Source organism: Acomys russatus, chromosome 31, assembly GCF_903995435.1.
Source record: "Acomys russatus chromosome 31, mAcoRus1.1, whole genome shotgun sequence".
Taxonomy (NCBI): domain Eukaryota; kingdom Metazoa; phylum Chordata; class Mammalia; order Rodentia; family Muridae; genus Acomys; species Acomys russatus.
Window position 1 is genome coordinate 1,197,438 of NC_067167.1, and position 8,682 is coordinate 1,206,119.

The 8,682-nt window shown below is 58.8% G+C and overlaps 1 protein-coding gene across 1 annotated transcript in view; it reads right to left on the bottom strand.

The window, feature by feature from the left end:
* Positions 1-7,762, bottom strand: part of Sbno2 (strawberry notch homolog 2) — a 42,599-nt gene extending 34,837 nt beyond the window's left edge. The window contains exon 1 of the mRNA XM_051172699.1: positions 7,652-7,762. The gene's annotated coding sequence lies outside the window, so the exon portion shown is untranslated. The remainder of the gene's footprint in view (positions 1-7,651) is intronic.
* Between the last annotated feature and the right edge of the window lie 920 nt (positions 7,763-8,682).

An 8,682-nucleotide genomic window follows, 5' to 3' on the forward strand; every position in this document is an offset into this window, starting at 1 on the left:
TCAGGCAGTGGTAGTGCAAGCCTCTAATTCCAGCACTCGAGACGCAGAGGCAGGCGGATCTCTGTGAGTCCGAAGCCAGCCTGGTCTACTGAGTGAGTCCAGGACAGTCAGGGCTACACAGAGAGACCCTGTCTCAAAAAACAAACAGGCCAGGCGGTGGTGGCGCACACCTTTAATCCCAGCACTTGGGAGGTAGAGGCAGGTGGATTGCTGTGAGTTCGAGGCCAGCCTGGTCTACAAAGTGAGTCCAGGACAGTCAAGGCTACACAGAGAAACCCTGTCTCGAAAAAACAAAACAAAACAAAAAGGAAAAGAAAGAATACCAAACAAAAAACAAATAAACAACAAAAAAAGTGTGCAGGCTGGCTACACTCAGGTCCTGGGGGATCACATGGCCACCACAGCCCTCCCCCACGGTTACTCAAGAGGTGACAATGTGGGGGCTCAGCACAGTACCCTCTTTTCCAATGGAATGCCCCACTTTCACCATCCAGGGCCTTTGAGGGACAGCGATAGGCAGGAGGGAACGTCAGCAGGCAGGCCTGCCAGAGGCGGGGAGGTGCGGAGGAGAGGTCTGAACTGTCCTCCTGGTCTGGCCGGACAGAGGCCTTATCCACAAGACTAGGTGCTGGGAGGGTGTGCTCGGGTGGGAGTGGGGGCCCTCAGGCTAAAGAATGTCCATGCCGGGAACATCTAAGGTATCCCAGGCCTGGAGGGCAGCACGTGGCGACCCTGCCTCTCAGGAGAAGACATGGGGGTACAGAGGTGTGGGATTAAAGGGCCCTAGTCTAACCCCACTGCTGGAGGGCTACAGACAACAGCCAGGCTGGGGGCAACTTAACTGGTGACCATAAGGCTGGAGGACAGCCCAAGAGAGGACAGTGAGAAGAGGAGACTGCCTTGCTGCTGTCGCTCCTCCGGCCTGACCGGCAAGCAGGAGGTAAGGCCAGTAGGGGCTGAAGCACAGGAGGCAAAGGGAAGGCTGGGGACATAGCTCATAGCCAAGGCGGGACACCTGCTAAGGTGCAGTACTTTGCTGTTTGGGCCCGGGTCCCACCTACTGCAAACTCATCCTCCTGCCTCAGCCTCCAAGTCCTGGGATGGCAGGTGTACATCTACAGTGTCCTGCGGATGCTGTGAGCACCAAGTGGAGAACCTCATCTGAGGAGCAAGCTCTAGACACCAGGCCCCACAGGCCACCAGAACTGGGACAATCGCCAGCAGTGACCATGTGGAGGAGACGTAGCCCCAACCACAGGATCAACTGGCTTTTCAGAGCCCAAGGGCCCTCAACACCCTCTCCCGGCTGCAGGGGGAGGCAGGTACAAAGCCAGGCACACAGACATGTGGGGAGGACACCCAGCCTCAGGACCTGCCCTGTGCCCGGCTTTGGGGTACACAGCCCTCCATATCACCTAGAGTCCCAGCCCCAGGAAGTACCCATTTGGGTCTCATGCTTAAGTGGGTTTTTGTTTTTGTTTTGTTTTGTTTTTTGAGACAGGGTCTCTCTGTGTAGCCTTGGCTGTCCTAGATTCACATTGTAGACCAGGCTGGCCTTAAACTCACAGAGATCCACCTGCCTCTGTCTCCCAAGTGCTGGGATTAAAGGTGTACACCACCACCTCACCCAGCTGCTTAAGTGTGGTCTTTGAGTGACTTTCTCCGTTGAGGTAAAGGTCTTCTGGCTCCCAGATCCTCCTCTCGCAAGCAGGTGTTAAGCCAGCTTCCCCTTGAGCCTGACATCCTTCCTGGGCCTTTGGAACTAACATGGCCATGGAGGTCTATGGTCAGCATGCACAGGCACCTGTACCATCCCACGTTTGCTCCCCATCTGAAGTTCAGTGTCCCCTGGAGAACTCTGTGATGGCTGGGGCTGGCCATCACTGGGCCACGGTGGCTGTGGTGGCCACCACTGTCCTTGTGATCTGTTGGTCTAGTCTCAGTGCCACACCGCCACAGGGGAAGGTCATCCAATGCGCTAGCTCCTGCTTGGGACTGGGCCGTGGGCACAGGAGCACAGTGCCCCTATGTGCATGAGGCCCATGCTCCACGCTACTGACTAGCTGGCTTGACTGACACTGCTGCCCAAGGCACACCATTTCTTTATCTACTACAGTGAGAATTCAGGTCAAGCCACATATGCACAGGGCTTCCAGATGGGGGCCCAGGCCTCTGCTGGTTCCCAGGGGCCCATATGGCAGGCTGCAGGCTGGTGGGGACAGGACTTGGATCCAGAGGCCTCTTGCAGGCCTCGATTCCACAGGCAGCAGGGTGGAAGAGGCCTCTGCCTGTGAGAAGCCCAGGGACACCATGGCCACTTAGACACAGCCATGACAGTTTGGCCCTCAACTTACTCTGTAGTAGAAGCACCACCATACCAGATTTCTATGGTGGAGGAAACAGGAGCCTGGGCTTTGGGCATCACGGCTGGCAAGCACGCTGCCCATGGAGCTACAGCCCAGGACTCTTACCAAAACCTAAGAGTGATAGTCCTGACCAAGGAAGACAGCGCCACAGGGCTGGCTACTCTGAGGGCTCTCTAGGCCACTACGAGGATCCCAGCACCACCCAAGGAACTTCATGCCCTGAAACTGAGATTCTTGAGGGGCCAGCAGGGTCCCAAGGGTATAGTGTCAGATGCTGGGGTGTCTGCGGTCCCACAACTCTGGGGCTCTTTCCCCAGCTCTGCCCTCCAGGGGAGGGAGCAGGTGGGCGGGGCATGCTGGGGAGGTCCCAGCATGGCAGGAGGGGGCAGGAGGAAGGAATGTGGCCCTGGGTATCCAGACAGGCTGGTTTTTCAGGGAAAGCCCTGGATCAGAGTTTGGGGGTGGCAGTCCCTGACTATCAAAAGTGGGCGACACAGAATGTCACACCCAGCCCCCAATGCTGGATGCTGCCACATTCCCACAAAGCCAGACTAGAAATGCTGACTCTGGGACACCTCTAATGCCATTCCTGAGTCCCCAACCTCTGCCTCAGAATCTGAAAGGCCGTCTCCCTGTGCTCCAGGACATCTGTGCCCAGGTGACCCCAATAGGTTTTCTCAGCTGGCCTCTAGCCAGCTCAGACATGATTCCCCTGCCCAGAACACAGGGGCGCTCTCTCTCTCTCTCTCTCTCTCTCTCTCTCTCTCTCTCTCTCTCTGGTTTTTTTGAGACAAGGTTTCTCTGTGTAGCCCTGGCTGTCCTGGAACTCACTTTGTAGACCAGACTGGCCTCGAACCCAGAGACCCGCCTGCCTCTGCCTCCTGAGTGCTGGGATTACAGGTGTGCACCACCACACCCGGCTAGTCTGGCTTCTCTTAACCATTTGTAGCAGCACCTGGCCCCTGTGATCCCTGCCAGGCATAGCAGACTCCCAGAGCATCCACTTCCCAGGACCCAGAGCCAAAACTCCACCCGCCCCGTCCACGTGCAGCTGAGATGCAGGCACGGGAACCACACTGCCTAGAGAGGCAAGGCTGGCCTTGGTTTACCTGATATCTAGAGGGCTTCGGATGGTTGGAGAGCAGCTGGGGTAGGTGGCTACCCTTCCGGTGTCAGGGCCCCTCTATGTATGGGGCATGGACTTTCTCTCTGACCCATTGGCCCGACTGGCACTCACCCTACCCCTGTCATGATGAGTCACAGCTGCCCTCCTGGGACCCTCCACCTGTCCTGTGTCTGCAGCCTTTGACCTGCCTCGCCCCTGCCCCTGTCATGGGTGGGGGGACTTCCGGGAAAGGTAAATGACAAGCTTTCCTCCAGGATCTGTGCTGTCACTTTCGAAATGTGGCGGTAGGACCTTGCCCCATCCTAGCCGCCGCCCCTTTCGGTTTCACTCTGTGCTGGATTTCCACTGAGGACAGGACCCAGCCAGTCTGGATGAGCGGACCTCCAAGTCTGCTTATCTCAGACCAGCAGCACATGAATGTGGGCGGGGAAGGTCGGGAGGCAGCAGCCTACCGGTGCACCCTGGGGACCCATCAGGGCCCTCCCATGAGGCAGCAGGGTCTGGGGACAGGAGACAGGGTAAAGGGTGACCATCCGCCTGAGGACAAACGAGACCCGGGCAGCTCGGAAGCTACCTAGGAGTACTGTATATGACCCACTGTCCAGCTCCTGTCTGGTCAGGTGGCCACATGGGAGCCCAGTCAATGTCTTCCCGGCACATAGGCTATCTCTGCTGTCCCCAGACCCTCAGCACGTGACCTGGGCCTAGTGGGCTCGCACATCAGGGACGCCCTTCTGCCCTTTAACAATGCAGGTCCAATGAATGTAGCCACACAGGGGCCACTGTTGGGTGCACGAGGCCAGGACAACAGCTGACAGCAGTGTGGCCTCTGCTCAGCTCGGCACACAGCCCCTTCACGGACACCCGGGCCCCACCATGGCATCTGTGTCTGGCTCCTGGAAGCTGCCTTCTGAAGACAGAGCTGAGCTGTGGCCATGTGGGTCAGTGTGCCTGCCCTCCTCCAAGAGGCCCAGAACAAGGCTTTCCGCCAATCTCCAGTGCCCCTGATGTGAGCTGGCCAGGGGCCAGACCTATGGCCCATTCTCAACCCTGCAGTGGCACCCATGGGCTTCTGAGGCACGCATGCTGCCCTGCTCTGGGAAACAATACCATGGTCAAGCTCATCTGCGGTTTTCTGGGGGTTTAGTATATCCTAAGTCGTACAAAGAGCTCCAGAACGTTGTCACCCCCAAAGGAAGGCCTGCCCACACAGCAGTCACCTCATCCCACCTCCATGCAGCAGCCCTACAAACCCTCCTCCTCTCTCTGGAGTTCTCCTATCGCAGGGAACGTGGCCTTCTGTGTCTGCGGTTCTCAGCACGATGTCCTTGGGGTCCCTCCTCCCTGTCCGGAGCACACAGTGCCCAGCACAAACACCAAAGTCTTGGCTACGGCCCTGGCTCTGCTACCCTCGGCACCACAGTCAACACAGGTGCCACCTCTCCCGAGGAGGAAGCAGGGTAACCAGAGGGGTGGTGGCCACTGTCAGCAAGGGTCCTGGAGGAAGCCGGCTCCTCGCCCCAAGCTCCTGCAGACTACAACTTGGCGCTCCTGGCAGCGGCCACCCTCCCAGCCGGGGGTGTGCAGGACCCAGGCCAGGGTGACCTGGGTGACCTTGTCCTCAGGCTGACCCCTCACTGTCTTTTTTAACACAGGACCCTGAGTTATGGAGGAGATGATGGAGCTGCAGGCTGTGCACAATCAACAGCACACACATGGGAACACATGGGAGAGGGCACTCAGCACGCAAGCGCACACGCGCACACAGCACAGACTTGACTGCGCTCAATGAAATCCAGTGTACCACACAGACAGACACAGCCCTGGGGCCATGCTGGTGATGTGAGACCAGGCCCCTTTTTCCTAATTTCAGATTATGTCACACACATCTTTAGCAGGGAAGCAGCCAATCTCACCCTCCGGGGGCCTGGAGGCAGCAGCAGGGACAGGCGCCTCTTTATTCTGTCTCTGGGTCAGCGCTTCCTGCTGGCCTACTCTTGTGGCCCTTGGGTATGAAGCCAAGGCTGTGCAGGCAGGCGAGTGAGCTGCAGTGTGTTAACACGGGCCAGGTGCAAGCTCTCAGTGCCTCAGTTTCCCCCTTAGGCACCTGCACCCACATCTACCCAGGGCTGCCCACACGGCAGAGCCCAGAGACACCGCTGCCTCTGGTGAGGCCAGGCTGCCCACTGCTTTGCACACAGTACTCCTAGGTAGCTTCCAAGCTAGGACAGGGCAGATGTCTGCCAGGATCGGCTGAGGGTCACAGAGATGCCTCCTTACTGCCCTCAAACCCAGGCCTTGGTTGGCCAGTCCCTGCCTTCATCGCCCCCAACTGGAAGGAGCCTCAGCACCCACTTCCAGGAGGCAACCACTGGGAAAATGCAGAGCTGGGCCCAAGGGCCATGGGAGAGTGGGGAGGGCAGGCCTCCTAAGGACAGACCCCAGCCACTCACCGCAGAAGCAGCTCCCGAGCAGGGGCAATCTGAAAACTGTAGCAGGGCCCTGCCACCTGCATCTCAGTTAAGGACATCTGTGCAGCCGCCAGGTTACGCCCTGTCCCTTCAAACATCCCCAGCCCCAGACAGCAGAGCTCTATGCCCAGCCAGTCCCGACTGTCCCAGGTTCCTGGCGACGCTTCATCTCACAGGAGTTCACTGGGGTCCAGGCTCAGCTCAGCACCTCAGGACCCCACACCACCAATTGAAAAACTCACCAGTCACCAAGCTGCCAGCAATCGTGCCACCCCAAAGGCCAGGCACCCTGCTCGGTCACCACTCATGGGTACAGTAGCTGGCACCAGACGGCCAAGGCAGGAAGGCCGCTCCCGAGCAGGCGGGACTCAGGCATTCCGGGAAGCAGAGCTGGGGGATGTCCCAGCCACTTGACACACTCATGCCTTCTTTTTTTTTTTTTTTAACTTTTCAGAGTGTTAATCATGACATCCAGGGAGACACCCTGCGATCCCCTTACCGCCAGGCTAGTCCAGCTGTGTCCCTCCACTGCAACTTGAGGTGGTGACACCCACCCTCCTCTCTTAGCTCCCTGGAGTCTTGGCTTTGGTGTCACCCTTAGCACACTTCCCCCCAACCCAAACAAGAAGCGCAGGACGTGGGGGGGGGGGGGGCTGGAGGTGGCGGTGACTGCCATGCGTTCAGGGAACCCAGTCAGGAGGTTCCTCAAGGATGGCCAGGGATCCCAGGAACCCCCAGGGCTGAGGCCAACAAAGATACCCCCAGGGGGCTCCAGGGTCAAAAAGAACACGGGACAGGGGTTGAGAGAAAAACAACAGAACAGAAAGGTTAGAGGTCACAACTTAGGCTGGGGTGAAGGGATCATGGCATCATGGCACAGGTTGGGGGTTGGAGTTCCCTGCCAGCACCTGGGTCAAGGACGGGAGTAACAGGGAAGGCAGCGGTCAACGTTCTCATGGAGTCTCGGCAGGGGGCAGGGCCTGGGTGCATTAGGAGAATGGGGTCCCCAGCGTGAGGTTAAAGTTTAGAGGCAGAAAAAGGAAGCTGGTTGGGATCGAGTTCAAAGCCGACTGTCGCCGGTCCGAGGTGCAGGAAGGAGTCAGGGGTACCTCCCAGGGCCCAAGACAAGGGTCAAGGCCAGGAGTGACAAGGAAGGAAGTGTTCTCATCATCAGAGGCAAGAATCCAGGTCCACCAAGAGGACAGGGGTCACAGGAAATTGGGGTCAATGTCAAACGACAGTGGGGGGGGGTCGCAAGAGGAGTCAGGATTCCCAGGAAGAAGGGTCTGAGCGGGAGTGGGAGGTCCACAGGGGATGGCGGAGTTAAGGTTGACACGGGACCGGCCAAGGGGCTTGCTGGCTGGGGGCGGGGGCGGGGTCAGGGGTCGTGTCAGAGGGCGGGGTCAGGGGTCGCAGCTGGACATGGGGGTCAGCACTCCTGGGGCAAGACGCGGTCTGAGGTCGACGCGGAGGTCCGGGTCACAGTTCCGAGAGAGAGCGAGAGATGGGGCGACCAGGGATCGCGACTGGGGGCAGGGTCAGGGGGTCGCGGGTCAGAGGTCGCGGCGCGCTCGCTCCCTTCCTGCAGCCCCAGACCACCCACGAGAACCCCGGAACCTGGGTCTGACCGCGTGTGTCGCGTGGGGGTCGCGGATGGGTCACGGCGGAGTCTCGGGCCGGCGCCTCACCTCAGACCTGGTCGCGGAGCCCGCGGCGCCTCAGTTTCCCGGAGCCCCACAGCGGCCGCCGCTCACTTCCGGGTTCTGGGCGCCATCTTGGCGGCGGCGCGCACTTCCGCTCTTGCGGGCGGGGCGGGGCTTCCTGGGGCTGGGGCGGGGCCTGGGTGCTGCAGGGAGCCGAACCCCTTCCCTGCCCGTCTCTTTCCCCTCGTCCCTTCCCCCTGTCCCTCCCCGCCCCGCTTTGGGCTCTATGATCCTCAGTTTCCCCTTTGAGGCCTTTGCGCTTTGCACGTGCCCAGGAGTCCTGGCCTGGCACACTTGCAACCTCAGACCCCACCAACCTCTTAACGCCCTGGAAATCTCCAGCTCCCTTAGAACCATTTAGAAACCCTTTCCTTTTTCTTTTTTGGACCAAGCCTCGCTATGTAGCCTTGGCTGGCCTAGAACTCACAAAGATCCGCCAGTCTCTCTGGCACAAGTGTTGATGTTAAAAGCATAAACGATCGCGCCTGCGCCAACCCCTTTCTCACCCCCACCATAGCTCTAAGTCATTTGTCTCTTCTCAATACAGACCATAGGGCTTTGGCCTCAGTGGGGGTAAAGCCAGCTCAGTTATCATCGCCTTTCCCAGCTGGGAATTCAGACCCAGAGCTACCACATTCAGAAGCCTCCAATGTCCTGTGAACCCTGAGATTAGATTTGCCAGTAAATAAATAATTCTGCCAGGCGTGCTGGCACACGCCTTTAGTCCCAACACTTGGGAGGCAGAGGCAGGCGGATCGCTGTGAGTTCGAGGCTAGCCTGGTCTACAGAGTGAATTCCAGGACAGCCAAGGATACACAGAGAAACCCTGTTTTGAAAAACAAACAACAGCAGCAGCCTGGGATAGAGGGGTTAGGGGGATGGCTTAGCGCTTGCCTTGCAAGTATGAGAACTTATGCTCTATTCCTAACACCCACATAAAAACCAGGATGTGCTGGCACGTGTCCCCCCCCCCATTCCCGCCCCCTGCCCGCAGAGGCAGGAGGATCCATCCCAAG